General features: G+C 35.1%; 1 pseudogene; it reads left to right on the forward strand.

Annotated features, from left to right (window-relative positions):
• Positions 1-1,213: 1,213 nt before the first annotated feature.
• LOC149557937 (alpha-dioxygenase 1-like) overlaps positions 1,214-22,336 on the forward strand; it is a 44,093-nt pseudogene continuing 22,970 nt past the window's right edge.

A 22,336-nucleotide genomic window follows, 5' to 3' on the forward strand; every position in this document is an offset into this window, starting at 1 on the left:
ATAGTATATTACTTAGTTGAAAAAGAACATTTCAAGATAGTGTCACAAGGAATATAAGTATAGAAACTTGGAAGAAGTATCAAAGAAGTGTGATTCACTGCAACTAGTAAGGAGGATGGTATATTTTTAGTATCTTAAAGATTTTAACAAAATAGATACCAATACTTGATCTATCGGCTTTCCACAATCCATAGGTATAGTACAAATACTTCTAAATTAATTGTACAATTTTTTACATCAATGGTTCTAATCATGCTCATGTTCTATCTCTTTTGATGATCATGTTCTATCATGATCACACACTTGTTGATTCTTCTATCTCTTTTGATGATGAAGTCCATGTTCGATCAATTTGATGATATTGACAAGTTCATCATTCACAATGATAAATAGTGGCATCTCTTTGCTTTCCTCTACCCAAGAATTTTTATCAACTTTAACAAATCTAACATTCTTGAGCACCATGTTGACACTTTTGTTAGGTGGGAAAACTTTTGTCAGAGACAAGGGTAGATTCGTTTTCCCCTTTAGTATGCAACTGCTTTTCTAATTGTTTAGTCTAATTAGTATAATAAATTTATTAACAAGGTAATGTGTTATACTAAAAATTAACAATTAGAAGTAAGTGGTGAGAAATATCTGTAATTAAAATATGTATGTTCTTTCTCAAAATTCTAATCTTCTATATAGATAGTTTCTACATACATAGTTTGAAGATGCAAATGATGCTGCTACAATACTCTTCTTCTACAATATTGAATGTGATTTGCCACTAGTTTTGCAAGGTCTTCCTACTACTACAAAACCTAGATTTAGAAATGCATCTCCTATTTTATTGTTCATCAAGTAGAAGCACTATCTTGAGTTGAAATCTATGATTTGGCTTTAGGTAACCTTTTAACTCCTTGAAAACAAATCACAAAAGCTAACAGTAGCTTCATCAACCATGTTGACATATCTTCTTCACCATGCTTTCCTTGCACAAACAAGGGAAAATAATCCCCAAAATCCAACAGAAAAGGAAGCCAAATAGCTAACATACCAATACTAGGGATCCTCTGTTCTCTCTTCACCTTCATCATTCTCATTTATTTTAGACATGTAGAAAATTTGTTAGATGGGAAAACTTGTGTCAAAGACAAGGGTAGATTCGTCTAGTAGATACATTTATAGATTCACTGAAATAGGTTTAGAACTTTTCATACCAGTACCAATGGCAGAGGCAAAGCCAAATTATGTACCCTTTACCAGCAATTTCTATGCCAGTGGCAAAATGGGAGCTAACCGAAATGTGATCTTATTGAAAGCTATAAACCATGGGATATGCACAAAATGGAGTTTTTAGAAGTATTTTGGAAACTTCAAGGTAGATTCAATGTGCAGGAGGTAAAGGAAGAAGAAATATTAGATGGATCAACAGATAAACCTCGCTAATCACATAATAAGAAGTTGATGAATACTGAATGTATGAGTTCATCACAGGGGATAAATCAAAATCTACTCAAGTAGCAATTGCAGAGAAGAGAAAGAAACACTTGGCATTACAACCAGCCATTAACTGTCACCTAGTAGTCTTGTTTTGTTGCCACATTATATTCATTCTTCATTCTTGATAATGACTTTTCATCAGACCATATTTCCCAATTGGGCATTTAAAAAAAAATTTGTATACTCTCCACCACAAATAATTTATGGTAACTTGAGATTGAGAAAGTAAGGATAAGAGGGTAAGATTTTTTCACAGTGATAGCTTTTGGATATAACTGCTTATGAATTATTATTATTGAAAGTTTTTAATAGCATAGAGTGACTTATCATTATGAAAGAATAATCAGTGTGTGATTTCAAAAGTTTCTTGTTACAATTCATATATAACTAGCACTTGCACCAAAAGGAGGTGCAAGGAGACGCCGATAGATGTTTGATTTGAAAGCATAACTAAAGCTTTATATAATAAAACTAAGTTTATAAAAGTATAGATCTACAAAAACATATAATTGTAGAAAGTAATCTTGTACATAGCAGCATATAATAGTGTTTTTTGTTTTTTGTATCTCTTTAAAAAGCTTAGCATTCGATCTTCTCTATATTCTATGAACTTGTAATAGGTAGATTTTTAATTCCAGATTCCAACATAAAAGTCTCCTCTTAAAATTTGAGAGGAAATCTTCTGCTGCCAAGAGACAGGTCCAATATTTCCATAGAGCAATTCAGCACTTGGAGTTATTTAGCATAGTGTCATGTTTTCATGGGAACATAGTAACTCAAAGAAAAGAAATTCTTGAATCCAAGTACTCAATTTGGAACAGAAAATCCTTCAGACCCATGATAAAAATAAAGTACAATCATAAAATCCCATTCTCCAAATCTCCCAAACAATTTCTCTACTTTTACATTGTGCAACAAATCTGATAATCTCAAGCAGGCTTGGCAACTGGGATTTCTTCAACTGTGTGGAGATCTCCATCGAGACAAGGAGCACAAGTTTTTTCCATCCACCCAACACAGTCATATTTTGTGTTTGCACTTAAAAAATGGGCAACACAGATCCTACCAGCCACACATGCAAGAACTCCCAAGATTTTTATGAATACATAGATGCACACCTTTGAATAACATCCTTATGTACAAGTCAATGATTATCATAAAGATTATGTGTCAATAGATCAATGGCTAATACTTCATGCTTATATATTATGATCCAAATATAACCTTAAACTCCATTTACAAATCCTTTTTACTATCCATAAATCATATTTGTATGCTGTTCTCCAAATCTATCCTAGAACTCTATTGACAGGTTGTCCTTCTATCCATAAATTGGAAGTTAACATTCCCTTGCATTTTTACTCTTAGAAATAAGATTGAAATTATATGACCCAGTCACATACTCATTGTCAATAGATGTCTCAATGCTAAGACAACTGAAAAGTGCACTAGGATCTTTATTTAATTTTCACAGTATATGTTTCATTTTTCTAAATGGATGTATTGTATCATATTTAATTTTTACTATTTTAAGAAATATTTTAATCCATTCCATGTGGGTGTTGCAGGAAGCATATATTCTAAAAGTTGGTGAAGGTGCTACTGCTAGATGCCTAAGTGGATTTGTGGGCGTGGATGTTCCTCCACCAATTGGGTCTGACATGGTATGTTGTGCCATGTAATTTTTCCTTTTCTATTTGCAAACATAGATTTAGAGTAAGTTTTTGTAAACACTAATTTTCTTTTAGGATTCTCGGAGATATTTTCATGAGTGCATACCATACAGTTTTTTATTATGGGAACTTAAGAGTAGGCTTTTTTAGGTAGAAGCTGCCTAACAATGCACATATATTTTGTCTACTATGAACAAATAGTACAATATTTCATATAGGAAAACCATGCACGTTAACTCATCATTGTGAACCTCTCTAAATTGTCTTTTATTGCTTTTGATGCCTTCTTGTGTGGACTATTTAAGTATCTAGTGTCTTATTATACGCAGTTTGTTCTATGATGTTACTATTGTAATCTAATATATGTATAGCAAACAACAGTGTTAACTCTATTGAGGAAAGTGTCAAGATGTATTAGACTGGATATACAATAGGTGTCAAGAAAAGAAAGGAAGAAGAGGCCAGATTTCAGAATTTCTTTTACAATAGGTGTCTTGTTCTTCAAACTTATACATAGGCTCTTTTAAATTTTTGCTTCTGGCTCTACTATTTTTCTTCTCTTACTTGCAATGTGTATGAAGTTGATTGAGCTCTTCTTCTCTATTGCTCTATTGGATTGCATTGTCAACTCTTCTATTTCTATCTATCTAGTTTCTCCTTTTCTTCCTTCTATAATTGCAGTCCAACATAAATCGGCTTATTTTTATGAAAATCATGAGAAGATTCTCCCTTGATTTGACTCTTCTTCTTAGGCCATCACAAAGTAACTCCTACCAATTAGATCCATCAGAATTTGTGCAACAGAGGAGGCAGTATAGGGGTGGCTGAGGGCACAAAAATGACTATATTTCGAGAGACGATCAACCACAACCAAGATCACTGTCTTGCCAGCGGATTTAGGAAGCCCTTCAATGAAATCCATAGAAATATCAGTCCAAATCCATGTAGGGATGGGCAATGGTTTGAGCAAGCCAGGAAGGAGGGTCGTTTCACCCTTGTGGCGTTGGCAAGTATCACATTCAGCCACCATCTGTTGAATCGTCTGTTTCATCCCTTTCCAAAAAAAGTTTCTCCTTGCTCGCTCATAAGTTTTGAGGAAGCCTGAGTGCCCTGCTGAAGGAGAAGCATGGAGTTCATAAAAAATAGCCTGATGTAGAGCTGGGTTCTGAGGAAGCACTAGCCGACCCTTGTATCGAAGAGAAGCACCATCCCAAGAGTAATGTGGTATAGCAGAAGGATTATTGGCTAGCTGGTGAATGATTTGAGATAAAGAAGAGTCACTGTCATAGCCCTACTGAACAGACGCTAACCAATTGGGAATGGGCATAGAAATAGCGGAAAGGGAAGCTTGATTATCAAATGTGCGAGAAAGAGCATCTGCCACAATATTCTCCTTACCCTTCTTGTAGGTGATCTCATAATCATACCCCATGAGTTTGCTGACCCATTTCTGTTGTGTAGGAGAGGATACCCGTTGTTCCAGGAAGTATTTCAGACTTTGGTGATCGGTTCTGATGCAAAAATGACTCCCTAAGAGGTATGGCCGCCACTTCTATACAGCATGCAAAATAGCCATCATTTCTTTTTCATAAGTAGAGAGGGCTAGATTCTTACCAGAGAGGGCTTTGCTAGTGAATGCAATAGGATGGTCATCTTGCAGGAGAACAACACCCAATCCATTGCCGCAAGCATCACTCTCAATAGTGAAGGGTTTGGAAAAATCTGGCATCGCGAGAACAGGTGTACTGCACATAGCCTGTTTCAGTTGTTCAAATGTAGTCTCAACAACAGGGGTCCAGGAGAAGGCATCCTTTTTTAACAGAGCTGTCAATGGTGCTGCAATTTTCCCGTAATCTTTGACAAACTTGCGGTAGTAGCCAGTCAACCCCAAAAAACCCCGAAGGCTCTTGAGAGTTTTAGGATGCGGCCAAGTTTTGATGGCATCTATTTTTGTAGGATCCACCCGCACTCCATGGTGTGCAACAATATGCCCGAGATACTCCACTTCCTCCTGGCCAAACACACATTTAGATAGTTTTGCACAGAGTTGATGATCAGAGAGAAGTTGCAAGACAAGCTCCAGATGATGGAGATGCTCAGCCCAAGTTTTGCTATATATGAGGATATCATCAAAGAAGACCAGAATGAATTTCCGGAGGTATGGTCGAAATATGTTATTCATCACTACCTGAAATGTTGAAGGAGCATTCGTGAGGCCAAAGGGCATGACTAAAAATTCATAGTGACCATCATGTGTGCGGAAGGCAGTTTTAGGTATATCCTCCTCATTAACCTGAATTTGATGATACCCAGAACGAAGATCTAACTTGGAGAAAAAATGAGCCCCATGAAGTTCATCAAGAAGTTCATCAACAACTGGAATGGGAAACTTGTCCTTTATAGTGAGATGATTAAGTGCTCGGAAATCAATGCAGAGTCGCCATGACCCATCTTTTTTGCGAACAAGCAGAACTGGAGAAGAAAAGGAACTGGTACTAGGGCGAATAATACCTTGCTTCAGTAAGTCACGGACAAGTATCTCAATTTCGGTCTTCTGATGAAATGGGTAGCGGTAGGGCCTGATGTTGGGCGGAACACTGCCAGGAAGGAGCTGAATACGGTGGTCCTCTGGACGAGAAGGAGGTAATCCCACAGGTTCAGCAAATATACCAGAATACTTGTCCAAAATGTGTTGGAGATCGGCAGGAGTGCTAGAGACTGCTAATGGCTGCATCTGAATGGAATGGAGCTGAGCGATGACACCATGTGAATTCTTCTTAAGAAGTTTTTCCATACGGTGTGAACTGATGATGCTGAGAGACCCTGGTTGTAAGCCTTTCAAAGTGTGTTGGTGCCCCTCGGCTGAAAACTGAATCCAAAGTTCAGCAAAATCCCAGAGAATGGGGCCAAGAGTGCGTAACCATTGGGCACCCAAAACCACATCACAGCCACCTAAGGGTAAGGCAAACATGTCAGAGCGCATGTTATAATCTCCAATAGAGAGATGCACATTGCGACATTTCCCTTTACAAGGTAAAGTGCCCCCATTGGCAATCATGACTTCAAAGCTAGAGCAGGGATGGATAAAGCAATCAGCCTGTTTGGCTATTCGTGGATCAATGAAGTTATGAGTGCTACCAGAATCAATGAGTATAGTAAGAGGGATCTTCTTGAAGAAACCCTTGACCCGCATGGTTTGTGGAGTAGTGACTCCTGCCAAAGCATGGACAGATATCTCTGGTGGAGCTTCTGGTGAAGGAGGTTCAGGCTGGTGAGGCTCAACCTCATCATCCACTGTTTCCTGAGCATCTACATATTCTTCCAGTTCCGGTGGAGAATCCACATCCAAGAGATAGAGCTTTTGCTGAACACATCTATGGCCCCGAGACCATTTCTCATCACAATTATAACAAAGCCCTTTGTCTCGCCTGACTCGCATCTCTGTTTCAGACAAGTGCTTGATCGGAGTAGTTCTAGGAGCTGGTATGACTGGAGGGTTGTGAGAACCTGTATTTCTGAATGGAACAAAATTAGATCTGGAGCGTTGTAGAGCACTAATCTTGTCTTCCGCTAACTTAGCCAACCCAAGGGCTTCCATCATTGTAGTAGGTCGAAACATTTTGACTTCTGAGCGAAGTGCATCCTTCAGACCACTGACAAAACAACTACGGAAGAATTCGTCAGACAAGCCCTCTGTGTGATTAGCTAATTTTTCAAACTCTGTCTGGTATTCTCTTACAGTGCCTGTTTGACGCAGTTTAGTGAGTGCTCCTGTGAAATCATCAAAGGAACTAGGGCCAAAGCGCTCCAAAATGAGGGTGCACAATTCGCTCCATGTTGGGCCTACATTAGCCTTGATGTACCAACGGAACCATTGAAGAGCTTCATGTTCCAAATGAAAAGATGCAAGGGGGACTTTGTGGTTATCCAAAGTATTATGCAAGCTGAAATACTGCTCTGCCCTATAGATCCATCCAGTCGGATCAGAACCATCGAAGCGTGGAAAATCAAGCTTTGGTCCACGGAAATTGCCAGAAGAGGACCCAGTATCTCCTGAATGGTTTCGGCTCATGGCTGACTGCTGAAAGTTAAGACCCAGAATTTTGTCATCCAGATCTTGAAGTTTGGTTTTGAGGGATGCAATTTCCTCTTCCATGATTTTTGCTCCTGAAGGCCACGACAGAAAAAAATTTGATGTAATTTCCACCCAGCGAGCCCAAGAGAGTGCTCTGATACCAGATGTGAAGAACCTCCTTATAGCAATATCGTGAGAATGCTCGAAATAACAGAATACAAAGTGATAGCAGAACTCAAAATGAATCTACTGATCGCAGGCCACTTCGAGGGGGTAACCTCCTTTGAGCAAGCTCAATACAATAAATTCGTCCGTGTCCATCAAGGGCCTCAACCTCTTCTTATATACTGGGTACGATCTAGAAAAGTAATACTACCTATGCATGTGGGATAATAAAATATACTCACGGGACGACTTACAAAGCATATGCGTCCAACAACACTACTCTAACAAAATAAACAGAAGGAACACACAGGTTCCTAACATTCTCTTACTTGCAATGTGTATGAAGTTGATTGAGCTCTTCTTCTCTATTTCTCTATTGGATTGCATTGTCAACTCTTCTATTTCTATCTATCTAGTTTCTCCTTTTCTTCCTTCTATAATTGCAGTCCAACATAAATCGGCTTATTTTTATGAAAATCATGAGAAGATTCTCCCTTGATTTGACTCTTCTTCTTAGGCCATCACAAAGTAACTCCTACCAATTAGATCCATCAGAATTGGTGATATAGATCAGTCATTGAGATCTGATAGCTACAATCATTATGATTTGGTTAAGGTGTTGCCGTAGAAATACTTAGGAAGAGAAAACATCATTCATGTTTCACAATTGTCTACTAAAGATCCATAACATTATTTAGTTCTTTGCCTGGACCTCATCATATTGTAATTTAAGGAACCATTACTGGGAGCTTTAATCAATGTTGCTTCTCAAAGTTGTATCGTTCTTTGTCGATTTGGAGTTTACCCATGCATGGGTAATTTTCAGAAACGAATGTCTATCCACTGTTCTATTTAACTAAAGCACACAGTCACTTTATGGTTATTCATGAGGGCAAGCATCATTTTAAGAAGGCTCACTACATTGATTGTTGGAGTAAGATGAGAATCTTAGAGAAGCCTGAGAAACAGAGATGTCAAGAAATGAACATACATGAACAGACATGAACATATTGTGCCACACATCATCATACTGTACCTTTTAATCAACTTTGTCATGATACTGTTATTACTGCTAGGCAGACTTAACTGGTGAACAGTAACATCCAACATTGTAGTTTGTAGAAATTATAAGTAATAAAGAAGCTCAAGGTAATTGAAATTGTAACCCAAAGTTTGCAAGAAAAACATGCCATTAGAAAACTAGCAAAAAGACAAGCTAGACGACTAAAATTATTAAGATCAAAAAGACTGGAAGCAACTACAAGTAGGAGATGCAGAAGAGGTACCAAAAGCCTTAGCACTAAATATCCATAGAAATGAAGTGCTACATCAAGATGATTGAACAACAAAAGGCAGTTATGCAGTATTTGATCTCTATTACTATAAGTCTATTTAGCTTGCTTTGTGGGTACACAATGGAAGCTTCAACACCTTTGTAAATTGTGGATTTATAGTGATATTTACTATGCATTTTCTTTCCAAGAATTGTTCATTGATAATTTCAAAAGATGGTAGTTTAATTTTACCATTTGGCAAATATCTTGATAGTGAGAAAAACAATCAAGGAACCACCATTTCATATGAAAGGCTTTGAAATAACAAAAAACAAAAATTCCTCCCATACAACATATAAAGTGCATATTATTTCACTATTTAAACACCCATGGAAAACATACATTTAAGGTGGTATATTTTAATGTTGTATTTAATATATTTATTCAAAATCATACATCAAAAGCATCAAAGTAGGCGAAGGCCTTGAAATTCCATTATAACAAGAAACACATCCAATCTTGAATAAGGGTTGATTGTTTGATATCCTATAACAAAATTTGGATAGAACAACATTTATAGGAAATTATCATCAACTTAGACTCATATTTTCACATTGGTCCCCACTCTTATGGTAGATCTCAAATGTATGTCTTATTGTAAGAGGAAGATCAAGGATCATTCCTCAAAATTTGTAGATACAACAATTGTGAAGGATACACTAGCAAAACTGCACCCTTATTGACAAAGAGATTGGCTCAGTTGCTTCCTTGGTACAAGACTTAAAGTTTTCTTTTGTGCCAAATAGATAAGCCTTACTCAACACTCGGCACAAACACTCAGCATTCATTACATATCATTTGAGATCAAATGGGTGTGTGGGATTATACGCACAGTAAATAATAAAGGAGGGAATTGAACCCTCCCTGACGCTCGCACTTGTTGAGGTCCACTTCAATAATGGACCTTCCTGTGAAATTGTTATCTAAAACTTTTCTAATGAGATAATGTGTTATGAGCTCTTCATCTGTGGGATGGAACGTGAATCCAGGAGGCAATTGTGCATTACCCATATCATGACTATATATAACTAAAGTTAAAAGCCTCTATTATTGAATTCTCTTCCCTATCACCCATATTCATTTCCTTTTCTATTCATGCTTCACACGAGAGTCTTTTTATATGATGATTTATTGTCAATCATGTCCATTTGCTATGAAACAATTCTTATTCTAAAAATTCAAGATGTTAGAACTTTTGTGGATGTGCAGGCCATCACAACATACTGTAGGGAGGATGACGAACTTAATCTCAACTGTCAGACTCAGGCAAGTGATGTTTTATTGTAGAATCTTAACATATGGTTGTTCAAATTTTTTATCTCCTAAATGATTTCCTTTTAGTGTATAAGTTGTTGTGCATAGTTTCCAAGTTTGGTTATTGTATCAGGCATATTAATGAAGAAGCATATTAGTTACTGTTGATGATTACGACAATTTGATTAGTTATTGTCAATATTTTTTAGGCATTCTATAAAATAGTTCACATGCCTTCTGTATGATATGACATTTTGCATGCATCCTGCAGTGTCTCATCCGGCTGATGATGGATTACAGAGAGTGATCTGAAACGATGATGCTAAAAAACATCACAATCAAATCCAAAATGAACTTGCATTACAAATGGATTGTGGAAATCTGATATTGTTGATTTTGCATGCATGCCTACTAGGACAATCACAACTTAAACATAATATGTTTAAGTTTTGATTGTCCTGGTAGACATGCATGCAAAATCAACAATATCAGATTTCCACAATCCATTTGTAATGCAAGTTCATTTTGGATTTGATTGTGATGTTTTTTAGCATCATCGTTTCAGATCACTCTCCATAATCCATCATCAGCCGGATGAGACACTACAGGATGCATGCAAAATGTCATATCATAGGGAAAGCATGTGAACTATTTTATAGAATGCCTAAAAAAAATTTACACCCAGGTGTTGGTAGAAATTTCTACCTTCATTGGTCAAAATTTCTACCTTCAATGGTCAAAATTGTTGACCTTCATTGGTCGAAAGTTCTACCTTATTGGTCAATATTTCCTACCTTCAATGGTCAAACTTTTTGACCATCATTGGTCGAACTTTCTACCTTTATTGGTCAACATTATCCACCTTCATTGGTCAAACTTTGCGACCATCATTGGTCAAAATTTCTACCTTTCCTGGTCAACATTTCCACCTTTGTTGGTCAAACTTTTCAAACTTTATTGGTCAAAATTTCTACCTATATTGGTCAAAATTTCTACCTTCATTGGTAAAACTTTCCATCTTTCATGGCCAACACTTTCTACCATTGTTGGTCAAAATTTCTACTTATATTGGTCAAAATGGAAATCTTCAATGGTCAAAATTTGGACCAATTCTAGGCAAAACTTGCACTGTGGTTATAGAGGTTTTTTGACCAATGTATTGGTCAAAATTTTGACCAACCAAAATGTTGGTCAAAATTTTGACCAAAGAAATTCCGACCAATGTATTGGTCGACATTGGTTAAAGTTTGGTCAAAATGTAGGTCAAAATTTCAACCAATAATGGTCGAAAAATGGCCTCAGATGTAGTAGTGACATAAGCATGCTAAATATTTCTAAGAATCCAATATTGCATTCAAGGACTAAGCACGTTTCTATTAAGTGTCATATGTTGAGAGAAAAAGTTGCAGAAAAGGAAATTAGATTGGGGCATGTGAGCACTAAAGAGAAAATTAAAAATATATTCACTAAGCCTCTTCCCAAAGAGACTTTTGAGTATTTGTGAGGTATGCTTGGGGTTATGCCCCTTCCTCCATCAGAGTAGAAGATGCAAGAGTGCATCATTCCAGGTTAATAGAGCACCATTATTTGTCTAGACTAGATGCTAATGCTTCCTATATGGGGGAGTATCTATGATGGACAGAGTCATCTAGGACTCTTGTTGATGTTGTTTTGAATAGTGTCTTTTGACACTCGAGCTAGCAAGTTGTTGTTGAGTTTGATGTAGAGACGTTGATTGCAGAAACTTTTGACATTGATTTCAATGGGGGGGAAGTTTGGCATGAAAAACATTATGCTAAAGGAGAGAAGTTTGGCATAAGCACAATATGCAGAATGATAGTTTGGTATTGAGCACATTGAGGTATATCAATGGGGAAGTATGATTGATGAAGAAGATTTGAAGATGAATAGTCTTATGTTCATATTCTTGGAACTAGATGTTTTTCATCTATGTTGCCATCAATGTCAAAGGGAGAGATTGTTGGAAGATTGGTTGGAAGCATGAAATTTGATGATATTCCTATGGGGGAGTACTACTATGATGATATGTTACATTCATGACTAAGTTTGTCATTGATGTCAACATAGCAAGTTTGATGTCAACATAGTAAGTTTTCTATGGTATCTAACAGAAGAACAATGAAAAGATCAAGTTGGTATGGATGGTTAATTGAGCATAATAACCACCTAAGGTTATGGGAGATACTTCTAAGTATCTAGTATATGTAGTTACCATTGGAAGAAGAAAGGATAAGTCTAGAAGAAGTTATGTAAGTTTTGTTGATGTTTGTTTTGAGATAGAGTTTATAGAGGCATGTTCTGGTAAACTTGTTATATCTCTTAGTAGAGTTGATATCTTGAGGATCGAGGTTGAGGACATGAAGAAGACATGTTGAGGATGACATGGCTAAGCTCACTCATCGTAATATTGTGTGTATGGAAAGCTATTCAAGTTGCAAGGGAAAAGATTAATGTTATTGCTAAGTGTAACATGTGCTTAATGTGGTCCTATAATAATTAATTGAGAAGGTCTAACAGCTGACTTAGGGAATTTTTTTATGGACTTGGTATAAAGGAAGGACATTTTCCTTTATCATGGTATCAAATGAATGTAATTTGAATTATTTATAAGTAGCAAAGAATGTGGAATGTGAAGTTGAGCAAAGAAGTGTGAAAGTGAAGGAAACTTCATTATCGAGGTTTTGTTGAGTGATTTGAAGTTTGATATTTGGATCTAAGGTTTGTGACGTGGTCTACAAGTTATAACAGTGATTGTTCTAGTTGACAGGATAGAGGAAAGAACAAAGAACAGAAGAAGGTGACAGTAAATTACTTGTTTGAGCAGTGAGCTCTTCTTGTGGTTGAAATTGCATGTTTGGGCAGTGGGCTCTTCTTGCATTAATAGGGTTGGCACAGCTCCTAACAAGGATGGAATCTCCTAACAAGGATTCAAAGTCTCCTAATAGGGACTCATTGTACTAAATATTGTAATAGACTCCTAACAAGGTCCATCCTCTAACAAGGAATATGTATATTAGTACATCATCTTGTGGGCATCATTCCCACTAGGGTTTTCCCTCTAATCAAGGGTTTCCCTAGTCAACATATTCGAGGTAATTGTCTATGTGCATCTTATTGTGGTTGTTTACTTTGGTTGAATGGTTAAGTTTTTTTAAAGGGGATAAATTCTTTAATTGTTGGATAACTAATTCACACCCCACCCCCCCCCACCCCTTTTAGTTATTTTGGTGGACTATTATTTCTAACAATCTATTAGAGAAAAAGGTTAATTTCATTTCATTTATTAAAATACCTTTTCTCCCTTCAAGTAAGATTTCCCCTTTATGATTTTTTGCATTCACATTTAATAACTAATTAGTAATTATTAAATGGCTTTTACCTATTAGGGCTTCCTATAATGTTCCCACTATTAGGGTTAGATTGGGACATGTAATAATACTAAAGATCACAATAAATCTACTTAGATATTTCACATTTTAATATTTGAATATTGTCTACCATGTTTCCTTAGATTATATTATGACATTAATATGGAATTCCCTCCACTAGGGTATACCTAGATCAAGTTATGGCATTCGTAGCAAATTCCCTCCACTAGGTTATACCTAGATCAAGTTATGACATTCATAAATTTGAATGCCCTCCACCAAGTTATACTTGGATCAAGTTATGAAATTCATAATGAATGCCCTCCACCATGTTATACTTGGATCAAGCTATGACATTCATAATGAATGCCCTCCACCAAGTTATTCTTGGATCAAAGATTTTAAATTTATACTATCCTTTATAACTTTTAATTATTGATCATACCATTAATGTCACAATATAATAGGTTTTATTTATCATCTCATTTGACTAATAAAACTTATTACACAATTTATTGATTTTGTTATACATTATATATTTGTTAGTTTTGAAAATGAATTATTCACCTATACATACCTTTACTAAGTAAATGAGACCCAATACATTTAATATTATTGAGGACCTATGTCGACGTGGTAATCTCTTTATAGTGTTATTTTCTCCAACATGGTAGTCTTGTTCTTTGTGGACACATGTGGATGATAGTCACTTCTCACATAAACCAAAGTTTTATTGTCTCAATACTTTGTAAGGGTCTACGTGATTGCCAATCTAGATGATTAATGAAGCAACGTTCTTTTGGATCTATGAACTCTTATTAGTTCATGTCCTTTCTTCCTCCATGTGACTCAATATTCTCCAAATTTATAGACATGTGTTTGTGTACAGTCTCGCTTGTCTATGCTACCTTCTTTCCTCTCTTTTTTCATGGTTTGAATGACTTGGTCCAATCCCAAATGTGGTGGATACTTGGACTATTTTTTCTCGTTGATATTTGGTGCTAATGTGGGCTTTGTTATTTCCTTCATTTAACACCTTTGACCTAATAGTTCCTTCATTCCCCCTTTTTTCCTCATAAATGTTGTTCCTTTGATTTATACACTTGATTTGTGGTCGTGGGGTCATGACCTCTTGAATCTCCTTTATTATGTGTAATGTTATTTATTAAATATGATTATTAGAATAATTATGTTATATCATTATTATTTTCTTAATTTTTTTTAATATAATTTTTTGTAAGTATTTTTTATTATTGAGTATTAATAATAATTCAATATGATTGACTATAAATGGTCAATATATAAATGAAAAAAACAAGATTTGTATATACATTATCCATATTATAAATATGATTATTTAGAATATAATTCATTCATTTATCCAATATTATCATTTGCTAATATTTCCTATTTTATATATTAATTCAATATAATATTTATATTATTATGTTAATATAAATAACTTACATTATCATGATGGAAAATGATAAAAAATAATATTGATATTTCCATTAGTCATATGTCATTACAAGGTTATGACAATCCACCCCTCTCAAATTTTTCCTAAAGCAATACAACTTCAATGTTAGATTCATCGAGTTTTTCTTAAAGTGAACCTCTATTTTGAAAAGGATTATCCCCATTTTCTTGAGTAATAATTGCCAGTGTTGCATGTTCTTGATCATCACATCTCATTCTTTTGTTGAGGCTTCCTTCGATATATGTTATTTCATTTATTTTGTCTCTTTTACATCGATGATTATGCTCCCAAGGTTCTTTACATTTGAAACATAATCCTTTCTTTAGTATATCATGTCTCTTTAGGCATCTATGACCAAAGTTCCATGGTTCATGACATAAGTGACATTTCCTTTCTTGGTCTTCCCTCCTTGTTTCTTTATGTTTGATAGATGTGTTAGGATTCTTGGACCTCTCATCTATCTTATTAGATTCAATCTTCTTTTCTTTTCGAATGGCTTCTTCTAAGCTTTTGGGTTCAAGGGTTTTTACATAAGCTTTAATGGTATCTTTAAGTCCTACAAATAAATGAGTGAGTTGATTCTACAATAGCTTTGGAACCATTACAAAAATATCTTGAAATTGATTTGCATATTCTTCTATTAACCCTAATTGTTTTAGGTGAGTTAGTTGTTGGAAGTACCATTCAAGATCCCTTAGATCAAACCTACTCATTAATCTTTGAGTGAATTTGATATAGGAGGTAAAAAAATTGAACCCTAGTGAAACTTGGCCATAGTGCCACCATTTGTGGGTTGATCTTATTAGATGAAGAATGGAAAACTTGATAGTACCTTCTTCGATCATAGGACTATACGATAGATATGTATCTAACTTTTGGACCCATGATTGAGTAGCTTCTTCTCCTGACCCATTAAAACACAATAATTTTACCTTATTTACCTTCTTTTGAAGGTCTTCATCTACATGCAAGGTTTCTTTCTATTTTCCATGAGTTTAGATTCATAGTATTATTTAAAGGGAATAAGTTGTCAAAGATTTGGATCCAAGTTGGCATTAATTTGTGCAATTTCTTCCATGCTATTAATGGTTGTTCCATTATCCACAATAGGTTCTTCTCTCAAAATGAATGAGGAAAATGTTTCTCATAGGACTAAACTTTGTGATGAGGGTTCATTTTCCTCATGAGTGGAATGATGGTCCCTCTGTGAGTTAAGTCTGTCATTTTTGTTATTATTACTGCTTAGTTTTTGTATAGCTTCCAGTAGTACCTTATTGGAGTTTTTAGTCCTTTCAAATCTCTCATTAGTCTATTCTATAAAGTTCCTTACTTCTTGTGCTAGTTCCCTTGCCATCGTTCTTTAAGGTATGATGAATGTGTGGGCTAACCAAGTCCACATAATGGTAGGATTATGCTCTGATACCACTATAATGTCTCCACTATTAGGGTTAGATTGGGACACATAATAATACTAAAGATCACAATAAATCTACTTAGCTATTTCACATTTTAACATTCAAATATTATTCACCAAGTTTGCTTGGATTACAATATGGCATTCGTATGGAATGCCCTCCACCAGGTTATACTTGGATCAAGTTATGACATTCGTAATGAATGCCCTCCACTAGGTTATACCTGGATCAAGTTATGAAATTTGTAACAAATGCCCTCCACTAGGTTATACCTAGATCAAGTTATGACATTCATAATGAATTCCCTCCACCAGGTTATACCTAGATCAAGTTATGACATTAATAATGAATGCCTTCCACCAAGTTATTCTTGGATCGAAGATATTAAATTTATTCTATTTTTTATAACTTTTAATTATTGGTCATACCATTAATGTCACATTATAATAGGTTTTATTCATCATCTCATATGACTAATAAAAATTATTACCCAATTTATTGATTTCATTATACATTATATATTTGTTAGTTTTGAAAATGAATTATTCACATATACATACCTTTACTAAGTAAATGGGACCCGATGCATTTAGTATTATTGAGGACCTATGTTGATGCGGTAATCTCTTTATAGTGTGATTTTCTTTGATGTGGTAGTCTTGTTCTCTGTGGACACACATGGACAATAGTCATTTCTCAGGTAAATCGAAGTTTCATTAGCTCGATATTTTGTAAGGGTTTTGTCTGATTGCCAATCTAGATGATTAATGAAGAAACCTTCTTTTGGATCTATGAACTCTTAGTAGTTCCTATACTTTGTTCCTCCATGGGACCCAAAATTCTCCAACTTTATATATACATGTTTGTGTACACTCCCACTTGTCTATGGCTTCCTGTTCTTGTCTGAAGAAAAAGAAGAACAAGGGGTTGATAGAAGAAATCTAGGATTTTTTAATTTTTTGTGTAAAAATAGGGGGTCTCTAATTTTTAGATCACTTTGAGCAAAAATGGACCTCACTGTTGTGCTCAGAACATCCAAAAACCCTTATTTTCATATAAGGCATGTCCAATTCGGACATAGTTGAAATCTAAGGCAAAAAATTTGCCCCTAGATCTGACATGCTTCTCAAGGCAGTGCTTTATTTTCTATTAAAAAATTAAATCAATTTTTTTTAAAAATCATTTTTTATTAAATGGGCATTGAAAAAGTTTCTTTAAAAAAATGGCCCATGCAAAAGGTTTTAGAAAAAACAAAGTCAAAAAACACTTCAAAAGTGCTAACATCAGCACTACAAGCACTGACGTTAGCAGTACAGTTGCTAACATATGCGCAAGTGTTGGTATTAGCATTTTTCAAGCCAAAATTTGATTTTCATTCACCCATTTTTTTTTGATTTGTTTTGTCCTAAAGACCTATTGTTGGGTTTTTTGTGATATATTGAGCATACGAGGGTCTTTTTTTTATTCGAAAGAAGCATCAAAAAACTTATTTAGAGATGGAGATAATGGTATAGGTATTTTTTGGATTTTCTTCTAGTTTGGTACCTATTTTTATGCTTGAAGTTTGTTGATGTCTATCATCTTCTAGGGGGCATAACTTGTTCATAGCTTTGTTTTTCAGTCCAAAAAAGTGTCAAAAAGATCTTGTTGAGACCTATTATACTCTCTGATATTTTTTATTAGTATTCCTCAAGGTACATAGCTATATGAAGGATCATGGTCAACTAAACTATGGCCTTAAGTGGTAGTAAAAAATCAAAAAATTAGAGTTATGTCAACTTGACACATAATTTTAAAGTGATTTTGGACTTTATATCTAAAAGTTGTAAGAAAATTATATCTGCAAAAAAAAGTTTGGATTTCAATGCAGTACTACAAAAATTTTAGGGCAAAAATAAAAAGTAGGTGTGTGTTTGACCACCTTAATCAAAATCAAATGAATATATTTTTTAATATAGTTATAGATATAAAAGGTAGACTCATGCCTAGATGTGACGCATATTTTTGGAATTTTTTATTCGAAATCAATAATTAATTATTAATTTTCTACTATACTATTTTCAGAATTATAAAAACTCTTGTGTCTGACCACCTTAACTAGTTCAAAAAAAAATCAAAATTATTTTTTTCTTTTTTTTCTTATACTATAGGAAGCATTGAATGTGACACATCTTTTGGATTTCACAAATCTTATATGGTTTGAAAGTTATAGCTATTTTTCAATCAGTATGTCAATCAACACCTTGTAGCTAATTCTATTAGAAAATAAGTAATAATTACTTACTTAACTGATAATTTGATAGACATTATATCAATGGAAAGCTGAGAATGCTCTCAAGAAACCCTTTTCATTTCATTAAGTTTGGATTAAAAAAATGTCGTCAGCTACATCGTCGAAGTCAGAAACACACAACAACAGGTCAAAAATATGCTTTGGGATGTTTTTGGCATTGACCATGGAGGGCTGGCATCCAAATAAAAACCAAGCCTAATCAAGTACTTATTCCCAAATCAAAAATCTATTCCCAAATCTGATACCCATTCTCAAATTGGATAGCCATTTTTTTATAAAAAAATTAAACTTTTTCTTTTCAATTTTTATTTTCAAATTCTTTTATAATAGTATGACCCCTCTTTATGATACAAGTTAATATGTTTTTTAAAGGCTTTAGGACCTTTAACCATACATATAATGGTTCTAAAGGATCAAAAGGGGTCATAGGGTACCCTTTGACACTCTTTAACCCATTCAATCACAATATTTGTGCTTATGGTTCTTAGGACCCCTAACCACATAAATTATGTGATTTAATGACTCAAAATGGCATTAGAATACTCTACGACCCTTTTTGACCCATTTGATGACATTAAGTGTGCTTAGGGGTCATAAGATACTTTATTACCCCTTTTGACTCATTCGCACACATAATATATATTCCTAGGACCCTTGGGAATGTATTTTCTTATTTAATGAGTCAGAAGGGGTCATAGGAAACTTTATGATCCCATTCAACCTATTCAAAGACATAATGTATGTCCCTAGGGGTCCTAGGTCCCCTAGGAACCTATAACCCCTTTGGACTCATATAAACAATTATAATATGTCCCAAGGGGTCATAGGACACCTAGAGACATGTTGTCATGAAATATGTTGAAAGGGGTCATAGGTTATCCTATGACCCCTTTCAACCCATATAAATGATTATAATATGTCCCTAGGGGTCCTAGGAACCCTAGAGACATATGTTATAATGAAATATGTTGAAAGGGGTCATAGGTTATCTTGTGAACCCTTTTGACCCATATAAATGATTATAATATGTCCTTAGGAGTCTTAGGACCCCTAGAGACATATGTTATAATGAAATGTGTCAAAAGGGATCATAGGTTATCCCATAACCCCTTGCTACCCATATAAATAATTATAATATGTCCCTAGGGGTCTTGGGACCTATAGAGATATATGTTTTAATCAAATGTGTCAAAAGCATTCATAGGTTATCCTATGACCCCTTTCAACCCATATAAATGATTATAATATGTTTGTAGGTGTCCTTGGACCCCTAGAGACATATGTTATAATGAAATGTGTCAAAAGGGGTCATAGGTTATCCTATGATCCCTTTTGACCCATATAAATGATTATAATATGTCCCTAGGGGTCCTAGGATCCCTAGAGACATATGTTGTCATGAGATGTGCTGAAAGGGGTCATAGGTTATCCTAGTACCCCTTTCGACTCATATAAATCATTATAATATGTTCCTAGGGTCTTGGGTCCCCTTGAGACATATGTTGTCATGAAATGTGTCAAAAGGGGTCATAGGTTATCCTATGACCCCTTTTTACCCATATAAGAAATTATAATATGTTCTTAGGGGTCCTGGGACCCTTAGAGACATATGTTGTAATAAAATGTGTTGAAAGGGGTCATAACCTATGACCCCTTCTGATCCATATAAATGATTACAATGTCTATAGGGGTCCTAGGACACCTAAAAAAATATGTTGTAACGAAATGTGTTGAAAGTAGTCATTAGTGATCCCATGACCCCTTTTCGACCCATATAAATGATTATAATATGTCCCTAGGGGTTCTTGGACCCCTAAAGACATATGTAGTAATGAAATGTGTCAAAAGGCATCATAGGTTATCCTATGACCCATTTCAAACCATATAAACAATTATAATACGTCCCTAGGGGTCCTAGGACCCCTAAAGACTTATGTTGTAATGGAATGTGTTGAAAGGGGTCATAGGTCATCCTATGGCCCCTTTCGATTTCCTTAGGGGTCATAAGATCCCTAAAGACATATGTTGTAATGAAATGTGTTGAAAGGGGTCACAGGTTACCCTATGACCCTTTCAACCATACAAATGATTGTAATATGTCCTTAGGGGTCTTGGGACACCTAGAGACATATGTTGTAATGAAATGTGTCAAAGGGGTGATAGGTTATCCTATGATCCCTTTCGACTCATATAAATGATTATAATATGTCACCAGGGGCCCTGGGACCCCTAGAGACATATATTGTAATGAAATGTGTTGAAAGGAGTCACGGGTCATCCTATGACCACTTTTGACCCATATAAATGATTCTAATATGTCCCTAGGGGTCCTGGGATGCCTAGAAATATATGTTGTGATTAAATGTGTCAAAAGGGGTCATAAGTTATCCTATGACCCCTTTTGACCCATATAAATGATTATAATATATGTTGTCATGAAAATGTGTCGAAAGGGGTTATAGGTCATCCTATAACCCCTTTTGACCCATATAAACAATTATAATATGTTTCTAGGGGTCTTAGGACCCCTAGAGACATATGTTGTAATGAAATGTGTAGAAAGGGGTCATAGGTCATCCTATGGCCCCTTTCGACCCATATATGATTATAATATTTCCCTAAGGATCCTAGGACCCTTAGAGACATATGTTGTAATGAAATATGTCGAAAAGGGTCATAGGTGATCCTATGAATCTTTTCAACCCATATAAACAATTATAATATGTCCTTAGAGATCTGGGGACCCCTAGAGACATATGTTGTAATGGAATGTGTCAAAGGGATCATAGGTTATCATATGACCCCTTTCGACCCATATAAATAATTATAATATGTCCCTAGGGATCCTAGGATCCCTAGAGACATATGTTGTAATGAAATATGTCGAAAGAGGTCATAGGTCATCTTATGGCCCCTTTCGACCCATATAAATGATTATAATATGTCCCCAAGAATCCTAGGACCCCTAGAGACATATTGTTGGGATAAGGTGACCTAGCCTTACCATGTTTTATTTCTTTATTTGTGCTTCCTTAGAAAGTTGCTAAATGAAGCTCAATCCTTCCACAAGAAAAGACTTGGAGTAGAAAAATAGAAAGCTTCTATTTTTTGGTGATTTATTCTCTTATGCTTTATTTTTATGCAAGGGTTATGCATAAGGAAGTTTCTAAAATAATTTGTAGATGCATTGAATGTAGATGCTTTAGAAACTATTTCCTCTTGTATGAAAACTCTATAAGTACAAAGCATTATTGTAGAGAATGGAGAGAGAGATGAGAACTTATTTACATAGGGTTATGCTGCCAAATTTTCTTTAAAATGGAGCAAGATGTAAATCTCCATGTGAAGGCTAAAAATGTATTGTAACTTGTTACTGAATAATACATTAGCTTGATGGTTTGGAGTGTGGGGTTTTTTACCTAGAAAGGTTTTCACCATGTATATATGTGTTCTATATTCTATCTCATTCTTCTAGTTTTATGATTTTAGAATAATAATTTGTATGTCATGATGCTACTAAAATTTATTTAGATCGGTAAATTGCAATCACTTTCCTTTTTGGTTTTAATTGTGGGAAATCAACTATGTCTATTTTTTCTTTTATGGCATAGTAGTATGCACTTGTATTTTCTTATTAGAAGTTGTACAAGGAACTATTATATATACTATGTGCATACTAATCACAGATGAATTTCTAGGGTTCTCTCATTTCCCTTTAATTGGTATCAAAACTCAGTTTTGTGAATTGCATGTTGCTTCCATGTGAGGAT

This window comes from Cupressus sempervirens, chromosome 5 (assembly GCF_028749045.1).
Source record: "Cupressus sempervirens isolate cs-2001-9-10 chromosome 5, ASM2874904v1, whole genome shotgun sequence".
NCBI lineage: Eukaryota > Viridiplantae > Streptophyta > Pinopsida > Cupressales > Cupressaceae > Cupressus > Cupressus sempervirens.